Source organism: Amblyraja radiata, chromosome 8, assembly GCF_010909765.2.
Source record: "Amblyraja radiata isolate CabotCenter1 chromosome 8, sAmbRad1.1.pri, whole genome shotgun sequence".
NCBI lineage: Eukaryota > Metazoa > Chordata > Chondrichthyes > Rajiformes > Rajidae > Amblyraja > Amblyraja radiata.
Genome location: NC_045963.1, coordinates 36,318,567 through 36,333,872, shown reverse-complemented (window position 1 = coordinate 36,333,872; position 15,306 = coordinate 36,318,567).

The following is a 15,306-nucleotide window of genomic DNA, read 5'->3' as shown; positions in this document are numbered from 1 at the left end:
CGGAGAATGGGACGGTGGGAGATTGGGATGGTGAGAAATTGGGATAGTGGAACATTAGACTTTAGACTTTAGAGATACAGTGCGGAAACAAGCCCTTCGGTCCACCGAGTCTGCGCTGACCAGTGATCACCCCATACACTAATATACTAGGGACATTTTAGAATGCTACCAAAGCCATTTACCTACAAACATGCACATCTTGGAATGTGGGAGGAAACCGGACACCAGAAGGAAACCCATGCAGTCACGGGGAGAATGTATAAACTCCGTACAGACAGCACCCATAGTCAGGATCGAACCTGGAATTAGGATGGTTAGAGATTGGGATGGTTACAGAATGGGATATATAGAGAATGGGATGGTGGTTTATTGGGATGGTGAGAGCTCATGAGAGAGGAAAGAATGCCTGGAAAAAATAATGGGGAGATGGGATTGCCAGTATAAACTTGAGTTCCATTTCATAAAGAAATGATAAACTACCACCAGGGTGTGCATTTGGTTGGAGCGCCAAGATAGGGCCACAGAGGAAGAGACTGATGGGAAAGAAGCCAACATGGGCTTGATGGGCCAAAAGGTCTCCTTCTATGTCATAAGGAAATGTGTGAATGAGTTAATAAGTGACGGCATTGGGAAATTAGGTCAGGAATGGTGAAGAGTGAGGATGATATTTCCCCCTTGAAATTCCAATACCTGGAGACTGAAATAGCAGGACCTTCAAACCGAGTTGTTAGCCAATTGGTAAGAATGCTAGCTAACTTTCCCCAACCTAGGCTGCAGCCCTAAAACTGGAATCTCTTCCGATCAATCTATTTGAGAAGATGAAATTGAAGTGCAAGCTTAAAATGAGGTATTGTGTTGTGTAATTACGTGTATTTTTATCTTCTTACCTTAGTGACACTTTATTGACCAGCCTTGCTTTTTATCTTCAAATATCTCTACCACTGGTGACCCAGCCAGAAATATTACATAGTGATGGAACAATTTGTCCCATTTATTGAGTAAATGGAGGCTGTGTTTTTTTAAATGGAGAACTATTGATGAACTATTTATTGTGCCTGACCTTGCATTGTGACAAGAGTAACATATATAGGCAGTGATGATGCAACAAATGGCCAGACTGCTTGACATAGCATTGAAACAAGGTAATTTATCAGTTACCCTTGACATTGAAAGAAATGTGCTGTTAATATATCTTAGGATTTGGAATACCGCTAGCTGGAGAAATTACTTACAAATAGCTAACACTCATTAATCTCGCTAGATAGAAACACAGTCATAGTCACAGAGCCACGAAACAGGCCCTTCAGCCCGACTTGTCCACACCAACCAACATACCCCAACTACACTAGTTTCCCCTGTTACATTGGCCCATATCCCTCTAAACACGTCCTATCCATGTAAGCTCATTGTTCATAAGTACATTAGAGGAAAAGATCAGGTGGATGCACAGTCTCTTGCCCAGAGTGGGGGAATCAAGAACTAGAGGGCATAGGTTTAAGGTGAAAGGGGAAAGATTTTATAGGAATCTGAAGGGTAACTTTTTCTGCAAAGGGTGGTGAGTGTATGGAACAAGTTGAGGTAGTTTAGTTGAGGTAGTTGAGGCGGGAACTATCGCAATGTTTAAGAAGCAATTAGACAGGTACATGGATAGGACAGGTTGAGAGGAATATGGGGCAAACGCAGGCAAGTGGGACTAGTGTTGATGGGACATGTTGATAAGGGCCTGTTTCCACAGTGTATGACTATGACTATGACTATAATTAGGCTATTTGGCCTATCAAGTCTACTCCACCATTCTATCATGGCTGATCTATCTTTCCCTCTCAACCCCATTCTCCTGCCTTCTCCCCATAACCTCTGTCACCAGGTACCTTTCCAAATGTTTCTTAAACAAGATGCCTCAATCTAAAGCCATAACTAAAAAATAAAAACGTTGCAGATTTTCTTCTTCAAATGCTTCTCTTTTAAATTTATTCCCAAAACATATTTCTCGGCAGTCTGAAAGCCCGACTGTCTCCACAAGTTTGAACAAGCGCTTGCACTTTGCAGTGGGCCTTTCATTCTGCACAAATTCTTGCAAGTCCCTCCTCACTTTAGCAAACCAGCACCAACTCTTCACAGGAACACAGGACCAGTGTGGGAGAAAGGGAGCTACTGTCAAGCAATGAGACCTGACACTAAGCTAAGCAAACACACAGGGAGTGGGGCTGCCAAGTCAGCTCAGTTCCCAATGCTGCCACATATCACATACCAATGATGCCGATGCTGGCTCTATGGATGTTCTCTTGCCGAACGTATTTAGCGTATCCATTTCAGGTTATGGAATCGCTATTTTTCAGATGTGGGAGCCCGAGGAACCCATTCCATTGAATGATGGGTTTTTTGCTTGTAGTCCCTAATCTGTCAATTCTATCTTCCATTGATCAGTGGTCTTGACCAGATTACATTTTCCCAATCAGCAAAAATTAATATGTTGACTTTTATTAATACTTAGTTGCTGTGGTCTGAACCACTCATTTGCATTTAGAGTTTAGATTTTAGACTTTGGAGATACAGATTATCTCAACCCGAAACGTCACCCATTCCTTCTCTCCAGAAATGCTGCCTGTTCCGCTGAGTTACTCCACCTTTTTGTGTCTATCTACAGGTTGGAAACAGACCATTTGGCCCACCTAGTCCACCCCGACCAGCATTCACCCTGTACACTAGCACTATCCTACACTCCAGGGACAATTTACAATTTTACCAAAACCTTTGGAGTGTGGAATGAAACCGGAGCACCTGGAGAAAACACACCCAGTCGCAGGGAAAACGTGCAAACTCCCTACAGACAGAGTGAGGTTCCATATACCCTACAACTTGCCCCGCACATCTCCTTTAAACTTTTCCTCTCTCACCTTAAAGCCATGTTAGAAGTCAAAATTGCTGTAAGTCATTGACCTAAAACACAAGCCCTGTGTCTTGCTCCATAAAATGTCATTTGAACCACTGACTATTTCCATCATTTTCTACTGCAATGTTAGTGCATACATTCAAAGGCCTTAAAATTGAAACTCCCTCTCAGAACAAATTCCATTTCAAACATACTTCACAAAGTTATTCTTGAATACTTGTATGAGTGATAATTTTAGACCGAGTAAGGAATTTGATATTCATTGAAACCCGGAAAGAAACAAGCCGAGAAAGGTCTTATCAGTAACATTAATAGATTTCATCCTCACCATTGTCAAGAAGTTGTAATTCATTTTATTTTTGGCACTTAAATCTGCACTTGACCTTTCCCCCCCAAAAAACATGAAGTTGGCCAAAGAGTTATTTAAAACATCATTTCGTCCAGAAACATGAATTGAAATAATGCCTGTATTATTCCTGACTGGATGAGGCTTAATTGAAAGCAGCTTCCAATACTTTACCATGCAGGATTCTGGTATAAGCCATTAGTCTTAAAAGGCACATTCTCCATCAGCGGAACAAATTACGCTTGGTATCACCAGCCTTAGGAGGTAGCTCACCACCCAAACATCTTCACTTACATCAGCTCTAACCTTTTAGAATGGTGGGGCATTGTTATACAAAAATGTTCGTGAACAGTGTGTGACCCACAGCGCTGTGGCCATAGCGCTATGTTTAAAGCCCAGAGCGCTGTGGCCGGTAGCACTATATTCAAAAACCATAGCGCTGCAGCCAACAGCTCTTTGTTTAAATTCCCACGCATTAAGCCGACAGCTCTTTGTTTAAACCTTTGCACGCCAAACCAGCAGCGCTGTGTGTATTATCTTTACGCGCCAAGTCTGTAACGCCGTGTGTATTGCTTTACGCGCCAGTCTGCGGCAGATAGCACTTTGTTCCCAAAGGAGAGGGGGGGGGGGGGCTGGTTGGGATGCGGTCCCCTGCCATTGGTTATAGATTTAATTTGGGTACAGGCCAGGACTTACCGGTGGTTATTTCAACAGCTGATTTCTTACCTGTATAAAGGCAGGCGCCAGTAAGCCAGAAGTTAGTTCATGTACGAGAGGGATTCACCGACCGGCTGAGTCGCGATCAGTGCCGCGGACGGAGGCAGAGAGAGGGGGAGAGGGAGAGAGGGAGAGAGGGAGAGAGAGAGAGAGAGAGAGAGGGAGAGAGAGAGAGAGAGAAAGAGAGAGAGAGAGAGAAAGAGAGAGAGAGAGAGAGAGAGAGAGAGGTGTGCTGCTGTAAACTGGACCCCGCACATACCGAGACAAGTATTGTTTTTGTCCTCCCTTGCCAATAAAACAGATTTTTAACTAACCACATGAGTGAGCCTTTTTCTGTTCTACTAGTCAGATCCTTGAACCTGTTCCCTTGTAACAGGCATCAATCGTGGTTTAGTTTATAGATACAGTGCGGCAACAGGCCCTTTAGCCCACCACGTCCGCTCCGACCAGCGTCCACGCTCATTAACACTATCCCACACACACTGGGGGCAATTTACACATACACCAAGCCAATTGACCTACATACATGTACGTCTTTGGAGTGTGGGAGGAAACCAAAGATCTCGGAGAAAACCCACGGTGAGAACGTAAAACTCCGTACAGACAGCACCCATAGTCAGAATCGAACCCGGGTCACCGGCGCTGCAAGCGCTGTAAGACAGCAACTCTGCAACTCTACCGCTGGTTCTTTTTGTGTGAGCCACTCGTTCATGATCTACTCACAATCCAGAGGCAGCACAAGATCTTCTGTTGTCCCCTGACAGGGTAGTCACAGGCATAGTAGCCAGATGATCCAGCATCAACGCATGGCCCTGTAGTCAAGAGACAAGTGTCAGATTAATGAGTATAGAAGTTGGGAGGTCATGCTGCGGTTAAATAAGATGTTGATGTATGGTGACCACACATTTCACTGTACCAATTGGTACATGTGACAAATAAATGCATCTTGTATCTCTTGGTGAGGCCACATTTAGGGTATTGCGTTCAGTTTTGCTCACCATATTATAGGAAAGATGTTGTCAAGCTGACTGAAGAAGGTTTCTGACTCGAAATGTCACCTATTCTTTTTCTCCAGAGATGCTGCCTGACCCACTGAGTTACTCTAGCATTTTGTGTCTATCTCCAGTATAAACCAGCACCTGCAGTTCCACCACATATAAACTAAACTATTTATTGATGTGCACAACTCGTGTCCAATTCAGTGAACTGCTCTCCTCCAAACAAAAGTGCAAATACTGACTTTATTCCAAGAATGGCATGGTCTTCTAAGGGTGAAGCTTTATTAAGAGTCAGTCTGTAACCTGTACAAATCTTGATAAATTGGCCAAGGCAAAATGGGTGCTGCCCACTCAGATTCAATTATTTTCTCTTTAAGAAGACCAGGTAATACATCCAGCGCCTTCACAGAAGACCCCTCCGGGACACCAAGATGGCCGGACCACGAGAGGAGATGGACGTCGGTCCGCGGCAACTGCTCCAGTACTCCGAGCGCGTGGTCCAGCCGGACTTCGGACTTTGAATAATGGCGCCAAAAATGGTGGTGCCCGCATGTGTTATATATTAAAAAATAATTTCACTGTGCAGTTGCAGAGGTGACAAATAAAGCACCATTGAACCATTGAACCATTGAGTTCTGAAGTTGCCCAGGCGTGTCACTCAGATGTCCCTTTAACTGAAGATAATTGCAATGGGCAACGTGATGTGCTCCTGGATATGCCATGATGGTTCCGTAATCGTCACAGATACTATTCAAACACTGCAGTTTTTGTCAGTTAGTGTGCAGATGGCCAATATGCATACAGTAGTGTCACGCCATGCACATCAGATACACTTATCTGAACAATGTCAATTTCCTGAAGATTTTATTTTACACAGAAAGTATTGCCACAATAATATAAACCAGGTTAAAGCTCTTTGATTGAAAGCATGGAAACAGGCGTTTTGGCCCACCGAGTCCACGCCAGCCATCGATCACCCGTCACCCTTGTTATAGATGATCCAAGGTGGCGCTCAAGCCAGGCGACTCTTTGTGTGTTTGTCACAAAGTGGATCTACAATCACGCATTACAATCACTCCACGATTTTAAATATCTACTCCAACAGATGTGAACATTGTGGATGACTTGATTGTAATCATGAATTGTCTTTCTACTGACTGGTTAACACGCAGCTAAAGCTTTTCATTGTACCTTGGTACACGTGACAATAAACCAAACTAAATTAAACTAAATACTAATTCTATGTCATCCCATTTTTGCATCCATTCCCTCTACACATTAGGGGCAGTTTATGGAGGCCAATTAACCTACAAATCAGCACATCTTTGGAATGTGGAAGGAAACCAGAGCAACCGAAAGAAACCCATGCGGTCACAGGAAGAAGGTGCAAACTCCACACAGACAGCACCTGAGGTCAGGATCAAAGCCAGCTCTCCAGCGTGGTGAGGCAGCAGCTCTACCAGCTGTGCCACTATGGCATGCACTTCTCGCACTTCAAAAAAAATGCTGCCAACAAATTTAATATGTAGATATATTTTTCTCGTGGTGCATTTTCTTCTTCTTTACTTGCTAATTTTACTTCGGAGTCACGTGAGTGACTACGTGAAGAGCCCGCTCAGCACGCATGCGCGGCATTGCGTTCAGCAGTGCAACAGCGGCCGCATCGGTAGTCAGGCACTCCCGCTACAGGGTGAAAGAACGGACCGTCAGGTAAGCTCTGAGGTCGGGTTTTCTTTCACAGGGAGCATTCTGCTTTATTTCAGGCAGAGAAGAAAGGCTCTTGGACAAACCTGTCAATGGAGGAGCATTCCATCTGGGGGGGCAGCAACAAGGCGGTAGGACTGCTTACCGGGCGCTCCGCCATCCCCGACACCGTGCCGAGCCCAGTCCCGCTAGAAGAGGGGACGATGGCTGAAGATGTCGGGAGTATGCAAGGGGTGCAGGAACAGGAAGCGCTGCTAGGTGTGGTGGACCGCTACGTGGCAGCCCCACGTGCAGGAAGGCCGTTAGTGGCCAAACCAGCGGCCAGCATTAACCACCTCTCCAACAGGCCCCTACAGGAGAGGTGGTCAATAAGGCCTTAGAAACGTATACAGCTCCAGAGAACTGTGAGTCCCTTAAAGTGCCGGCTGTAAACAGCCAAAACTGGGGGCACGTTGGGGCAAATATTCGGAACCAGGAGCTAAAACTGCAGCGGATCCTCAGGCTCCGTGTAAGTGGTAATGATGACTCTGGGTAGTCACAACGTAGTCACATCGTTTGCTCGTTCCGTGGATAAATACGGAGACGACCACAACCTTCGTAAACAAATCATAAAACCTGCCATAAAATCCTAAATTTGCGGGGTTGTGCATACCCCAGCTACTGAGCCAGACCCACTGCTCTTTGGCAAAAACCTCACAAAGCATATGAAGGATATGGAAGAGGCCTTAAAAAACTTTCGGTCTCATGAGGGCAGGCATGATGAGCAAACCAAAAACAATAATTCCTAAGCAGCAGCACCCCATCGCGTCGATCAGTCGACGTCTACCATATGGGACTGGTGAAAGCTCGGGGTCCGCATTCTATCACCGGAAGTCTTCTTTAGACCAGGGCCCAGAGCGGACCCCATGGAAAATGCGCCACCCCCCAACATCACCGCCACGTCAGACAACGTGCAAGACTCGTTGGACCGGCAGGAAACAGAAGGATACCCATAACCATGGAGGGAGGTGGGACTGGTTCCTACCAGCGTATAGAAATAGGGGCTTAATACTAACAGGGGGGAGATTACACCTGTTTAAAGAAGCACGGGAGTCTATCATGAGTGATCAGTATATACTCAATGGCATTAGTGGATACAAAATACAATTCATACTAGAAAAATTGCCACCAGTTCAACATTCACCCCAGAGGGTATTTTTCCCCTCTCCGTTAAAGAAACGAGAGGGACAAGCTGAACTGGTGAGACTAATTACAAAGGGTATCATGGGGAAACAAAACATGAACCCTTGGAATTCATATCAAATATATTCACTAAACCCCAAAAAGATGGTGGATGTCGCATCATCATTGACTTAACTTCACTAAATATGTTTGTTAAGTATATACATTTCAAAATGGAAACGGTTGTTACTGCCAAACAACTAATTTCCAAAGGATACTTCATGGCAAGCATTGATCTTAAAGATGTTTACTATTCAATACCATTCACAAGGATCATCGCAGATACCTGAAATTTACCTGGATGGGGCAGCTATGGCAGTTTAAAACGTTACCCAATGGGTTCACATCAGCCCAAGATTATTCACCAAGACACTAAAACCAGCTCTGGCATTATTAAGAAGACAAAAACATATTGTCATGGCATATCTTGATGATATCTTAATAGTAGGCAAGACCATGGAATTGACTATGTTAGCTGTATCAGCTACCAAACAGTTGTTCAAAACCCTGGGATTGTCTTACATCCAGATAAATCTAAGTTGAAGCCATCCACAATCATGAACTACTTGGGCTTCATAATTAATTCAGTCTACGTGACTGTAACATTGCCAAGAGACAAAATAGTTGAATTGGCACAATCATGCAACAATTTAATGGTCAACGAACGACCAACTATTCGACAAGTAGCAGAGTAATTGGGAAAATGGTAGCAGCATTTCCGGCTACACAATTCGGACCTTTGCACTGTCAAAACTTACAAAGAGCAAAGGTACAGGCACCAAAACGACATACAGGTCATTATGATCGTGTCATGAAGTTACCCACTGAAGCAATATCAGAACTACAATGGTGGGCAAAAAATGTTTGGCATAGTTTTCAGCCCTATTATCATCACTAACCCTACGTTAGTTATCCAAACAGATGCCTCAGGCTCAAGGCTGGGGAGCAACTAACTCCATATCCAGCACAGGTGGTAGATGGACTAACCCAGAGTCATCATTACCACTTACACTGGGCATTAGTTATCTAGAGATGTTGGGTGACTTTTATGGTTTAAAAGCATATGCATCAAATATGCATCACTTGCATGTACGGTTACAAATAGATAATACTACGGTGGTGGCCTACATTAACCATATGGGCGGCATAAAATCGGTATCATGCGACAAGTTGGTCAACACAATTTGGCAATGGTGTGTTGAAAGACATATTTGGCTATCAGCAGCTTACCTGCCAGGTAAGCTAAATACAGTGGCAGACACCAGGTCACGTAAATTTAATGACAACATCGAATGGATGTTAAACCCCAAAAAATTTGCAAAAGTTATCAAGCAATATGGCACGCCAGATATCGATTTATTTGCATCAAGGCTAAATCACCAGGTACCTATGTATGTCGCTTGGGAACCAGACCCTGAGGCAGCAGCGGTAGTGCTGGATTGGGGAAATTTTTCTTCTATGCATTTCCTCCCTTCTGCCTCATCAGTCGGGGACTACGCACAATACAAATGGACTCTGCTTCAGGTATTTTGATAGCACCCGACTGGCCTACGCAGCCATGGTTCCCAATACTCCATGACATGGTTGTTGAAACTCCGATGGTATTCCCCAGTGACCCAGAGTTATTAACACCCAGTGTCGGGCATAAGCCACCCGTGCCATGAAAAAATCAAACACCTGGGTTGCAGATTCTGCACAAACCACTTCTGGGACTGGGATTATCAGAACAAACCGTCAACACCATGTCAGCATCCCTCCGAACACCCACTAAAAAACAGCATTTGTCCAGCATCAAAAAATGGGAGAAGCACTGCTTGGATACAGGGACCACCTACTCAACCGCTACAGTTACCAACGTACTGGAATTCCTGGCGAACCTTCACCACGATGAAGGACTCAGCTACAGAGCCATCAACACAGCTAGAAGTGCCCTGTCTGTCTATTTAAAACCAGCTCCAGGACAACAGGCCATGGGGTCCCACCCGCTGGTGGTCAAACTAATGAAGTGTATTTACAATTCTAACCCCCTAGACCAAGGTACACCCATATATGGGATGTCAGTGTGGTCCTGACATACCTCAGGGGATGGCCACCAGCCAGATCCCTCAACCTGGAACAATCTATGCTCAAAACACTCATGTTGATGGCACTTGTATCTGCACAGAGGGTCTAGTCACTACACCTATTGCGACTGGACACCATGCTCACAGCTCCAGCCCAGATCTCTGTCGTTATCCAGGGACTGATCAAACAGAGCAGACCAGGAACACCTAATCCAGTCGTGGAATTCCGGGCTTACCCGCCAGAACCACGGTTATGTGCCATGACCCACCTACTGTCCTACATAGACACAACCAAAAATATTAGAGGGAGATGAAAAGCCTTGTGGGTCAGTCATAAAAAACCTTATGGCCGGGTGACAAGCCAAACCATTTCGAGATGGCTCAAGCAGGTGCCAAAAGCTGCTGGGATAAACACTAACATGTACAAATCTCACTCCACCAGGGCAGCATCCACGTCGACGGCCAAAAGAATTGACGTGCCTATAGACCACATCCTGGCTACAGCAGGATGGTCGGGGGAAAGACCGTTCAGAAATTTTATAATAAGCCGTTGGCAAAACCTGCTTTATTTGCAGAAATTTTTTTACAGACTGCAAATATATAATTTAAGCCCTGGGGAGCAATTTAATTTCTTTGTTGTTATTGTTAAAAAATACCATTGTGTTTTTCTACAAACAAATTCATTGGTTGATTACGATAACACACTTCCTCCCTCAAGGACTTCGGCAGTGAGTGAAGTAATAACTGTTACACCGTTTGAAATCACAGAGCTTTGAAGTCTTCACGTAGTCACTCACGTGACTCCAAAGTAAAATAGTAAGATTAAACGAGAACTTGCCAGTTTGAAGTTTGATCTGTATTTTATGTGGAGTTACGATGAGGGATTATGTGCCCTCCGCTCCCACCCTCAATAATATGGGTCAAACTGATAACTGATGTCTCCTTTTCTTTACTATGTATATTTCAATAACTGTGTCTATCTGTGATTCCACACCGCTGTTTTGAAGTATGCCGCGCATGCGTGCTAAGCGGGCTCTTCACGTAATCCCTCATCGTAACTCCTCATAAAATACAGATCAAACTTCAAACTGGTAAGTTCTCGTTTAATCTTACTATTTCTCTTTACTCCCTGCCCATCATCCTAGTTTACTTCCTCTTCAATGTTCTCATCTTCCTGGGCTAAAACACCAGCTGGACTTTGTCCACAAATCCAAAGGGAAACTGCCACAATGTATTTGGAGATCAGAATGCATCACCACCTTTTGGTACAGAAGGGAAGACACTCATTAAATAAAACAAAGCTGAGATTTTTATTTATTTTTTGCAACCTGTAGCATTTTTCACATCACTCACTGACTTTAGACAAAATGCTGCAAAATTTGGATTGATTTCAAGCAAAATATTTTTGGGCAGATATTCTGAGCAAATTTCTGTTCTTTTTGAATCAGTAATTTATGAGCAGAGTTGTTCACCACCAATATGTTAGAGACTATAGGATTACAGCTGCATAAAGAAAGTCACCCAGAGAGCAAATATTTGGAGCTAGAGAAGGCTTTTTTTTGGCACGTGCTGGCATTACAGACTTGGCAAGCTTCAAGATGCAGCGTCTAGAGTAACTGCAGTGAAGGATGTAAAAGTTCAGTGAGATATGCCTGTAAGTTTGCCTGCACCTGTGGTATTTCTCAAAGGTCTGCAGCTCCATTCATCTCCTGAAAGTTCAACCACTGAACGATGGGAAAGGAAAATACTCATCTAGCAGCAATTTTTCACACAGCTGTTTGCTTTCCCCTTTTTACATCCCAGTCTTTGGAGACCTATTCTGAACTTTCACGTATGATACTCAGAATTGCTAAAATATCCAGCTATAGCACCCAGTGCGTCTTTATGTCAAACCCTCAAACATTCCATTGAAGACATTTAAGATTTTCCATATTAGTGTCTGTAACTTCAATTTTGTGTTGCGAAATTTCTCTGTTGTTTTTTGAACTCGAGCACTGTTTGTGCAAGCTACAAGGGGAACAAAGGTTTTTCAGCAAACCTTCAGAAAGCACTGGAGACTAAAAAAACTACATTCAGTAAAGAACAGTCATCGCTCTTGAGCACATACAGTAACTCTAATGTCATGGAGAGGAGTCTGAAGATAGGCATCAACCCAAAACGTCACCTATCCATGTGCTCCCAAGATGCTGCCCGACCTGCTGAGTTACTCCAGCACTTTGAGTCCTTATTTAGTAAATCAGCATCTGCAGTTCCTTGTTTCTACATCATTACTCGAATAGATTTTGAAATCAACTCAATGCTTTAAAATGTTTAAACATCTTTTCTCTAATATCATACAGTATCTGTTGTTAACTATCGAAAACCTTGAGGAGTTGTACTTGCACTACCTGGTAAATCGTCAATCCTCTTATAAACGTATTTGCATTTATTTTGATTTCTCCAAAGTGAATTTTCGGTATGCAATTCAGTATTTTGTACACTTGTGTTTTGCTTACTAGTTGTAATTGATTTTTTAATTTCTTCCTTATAAACTTTTTGTAACTTTTTGTAACTTGGTCAGTGCCAGAAACGTGGCGACTCTTTGTGTACTGCCTTGGTGAAGTCTGCTGCATGATATTGCCGGCTTGTATGCAAAAACAACGAATTTCACAGTACCTTGGTACATGTGACAATAAAGTATCATTGAATCATTAAATCTTCTCCTTTGCATGTAGGATTTATCGTTGCTCATGTTGATGGCCTTTGCAGTGTAGAATACAATAGAATATCTGAGAAATAGTCAGCAGGTCAGGCAGCATCAGTGTTGAGAGAAAGAGATAAATATTTTCATTGTGCCTCGGTGCATGTGACAATAATAAACTAAACTAAAATAAAATAAACTAATCTTTTCAGGTCAGTACCTTTTTACCAGCACTATCAACACAGTTAGACTGCAATGCATTCTGCTCCTTCATTCTAGCATCTTCTGCTTTGGTTTCCAACCTCCAAAATACTAACCAGTTTGTTCAAGCATGAAGCATCAAGTTTCTCCTGCAGTTTATTTTTCCTCAAGATTCCAGCACCTGCAGTTCTTGTGTCTCCATGCCACCATTTGTGGTAAACCTCTTCTGCACCCTCTCCACATCCTTCCTGATGTATGAAGAAAACTCGATGCATCATGGCTCAGATGAAAACAAATCCTCAATACCAACATAAATAAGTACATCAAAGATTTTTCCGAAGGATGGTAGAAAGGATCCATGCAATTAAAACTACGATCATTGACATCTTGAGCTAGTATTAGAGAATCAAGCACCGATTACTAACAACAAAACAGTGATCTGTGCTGAGACACTGCCAGAGCACATATTTTGGATTCTAATAGAAGGGTTCTGCCAGTTGCAAAAATAAGCAAAAAAGAATGCATGTGTAGGAATGAACTGCAGTTGATGGTTTACACCGAAGATAGACGCAAAATGCTAGAGTAACTCAACGGGAAAGGCAGCATCTCTGGATAGAAGGAATGCGTGACGTTGTGGGTCGAGACCCTTCTTCAGACTGAGAGTCAAACAAAATGCATGCTGTGTATCTCTCATTTACTATTGCAGTCCAAAGAGGAACTTGTTTCCATCTTCAGCAAAATCATTAGCACACACCCTTATGTAGATTGTTGCAGGATCTTGATTAGTAAGGGTGTCAAGGGTTATAGGCAGAAGGCAGGAGAATGAGATTGAGAGGGAAAGATAGATCAGCCATGATTGAATGGCGGAATGGACTTGATGGGCCGAATGGTGAAATTCTGCTCCTAAAACATAAACCTATCTTGGAATACCGCTAGAGGAATCAAGAACCAGAGGACATAGTTTTAGAGTATGAGGGAAAAGGTTTAATTGGTACCTGAGGGGAAACACTTTCACAGAAAGGATGATGGGTATATGGAACGAGCTGCCTGAGTAGGTAGTTGAGACAGGTGCTGTAACAACATTTAAAAGACATTCGGACTGGTACATGGATAGGAAAGGTTTAGAGGGATATGGGCTAAACATGAGTGGGTGGGACTGGTGTAGATGGGGCATCTTCATCGGGATGGACGTTGGGTCGAAGGGCCTGTTACTATGCAGTAGGACTTTATGACTCGATAACCTGATCACCACTTGTCTCTGACAATCAACAACAGCCAGCCTGAAACAGAAGGCACAGTGGATAGAGACAATAGAGACAAATTGACAGCAACAGGAACTGATCACAACTATTTCCTTCTGATATTGTTAAAGGTGGAAACTCAAATAATGGGATAACTATGAAGAACATAATGTGAGGTTAAGTTTTTCATTTGCCACTTGCAGCAGGATGTACTTCTCCATCATGTTTTGCTGAGATGTGCCCCTTACCATTTCCACCATCTGACACAAATGGAAAACCTAATATTATAACTCAAATCCTTTGTTTGTATTAGGGTCACTTTCAAATTCTAAAAAACACAGCAGGGTTTCATCATCTATGAATAACTGCTCACCCTTCATTCCTTGTGTATTTTTGTTTGTGGTCCAAGGGGAAATGTGAACTTCTGCAGACGGCAGCCTGCTCTGACAGTGCATGCACCCTCTAATACATCTTTCAAATGGAGCTCGCCAAAGGCCAGTAGTGTAGAATGTTGCAGGCTCTCGGGGTAACAATAGGTTTAGTTTCAAAGATACAGTGTGACAACAGGCCCTTTGGCCCATTGAGTCCAGGCTGATCAATGATTGCTCATATCTTAGTTCTACTCTACACACTAGGGATAATTTACAGAAGCCAATTAACCTACAAACCTGCATGTCGTTGCAATGCGGGAGGAAAACGGAGCACCGGGAGAAAAACCACATGGTCGCAGGGAGACCTGGGTTCGATCCTGACTACGGGTGCTGTCTGTATGGAGTTTGTATGTTCTCCCTGTGACCATGTGAGTATTCTCCAGGTGCTCCGATTTCCCCCCACATTCCAAAGACGTGCAGGCTTCTAGGTTAATTGACTTCGGTAAAACAATTGTAAATTGTCCCTAGTGTGTAGGATAGTGCCAGTGTACGGGGTGATCACTGGTCAGCGAGGACTCGGTGGGCCAAAGGACCTGTTTCTGCACTGTATCTCTACAGTCTAAAGTCTAAAGATGGCACCAGAAATGTGGCGAGTCTTGTGTACTGCCTGAGTGTGATCTACTAATCTTACACACATGTGCATAAGTGTGATTGTGCCTATGTATCGTATGATTTTTACTGAATTGTATGCAAGAAAGGAATTTCACATTGTTAATGAAGTCCCATTAAACGATTAGTGAGCACAGGAGGTGTGACGGCCTGTTTTGATGCAGGGTCATTCAAACAGTGGGGTATGTCTCTGGTATTTTTT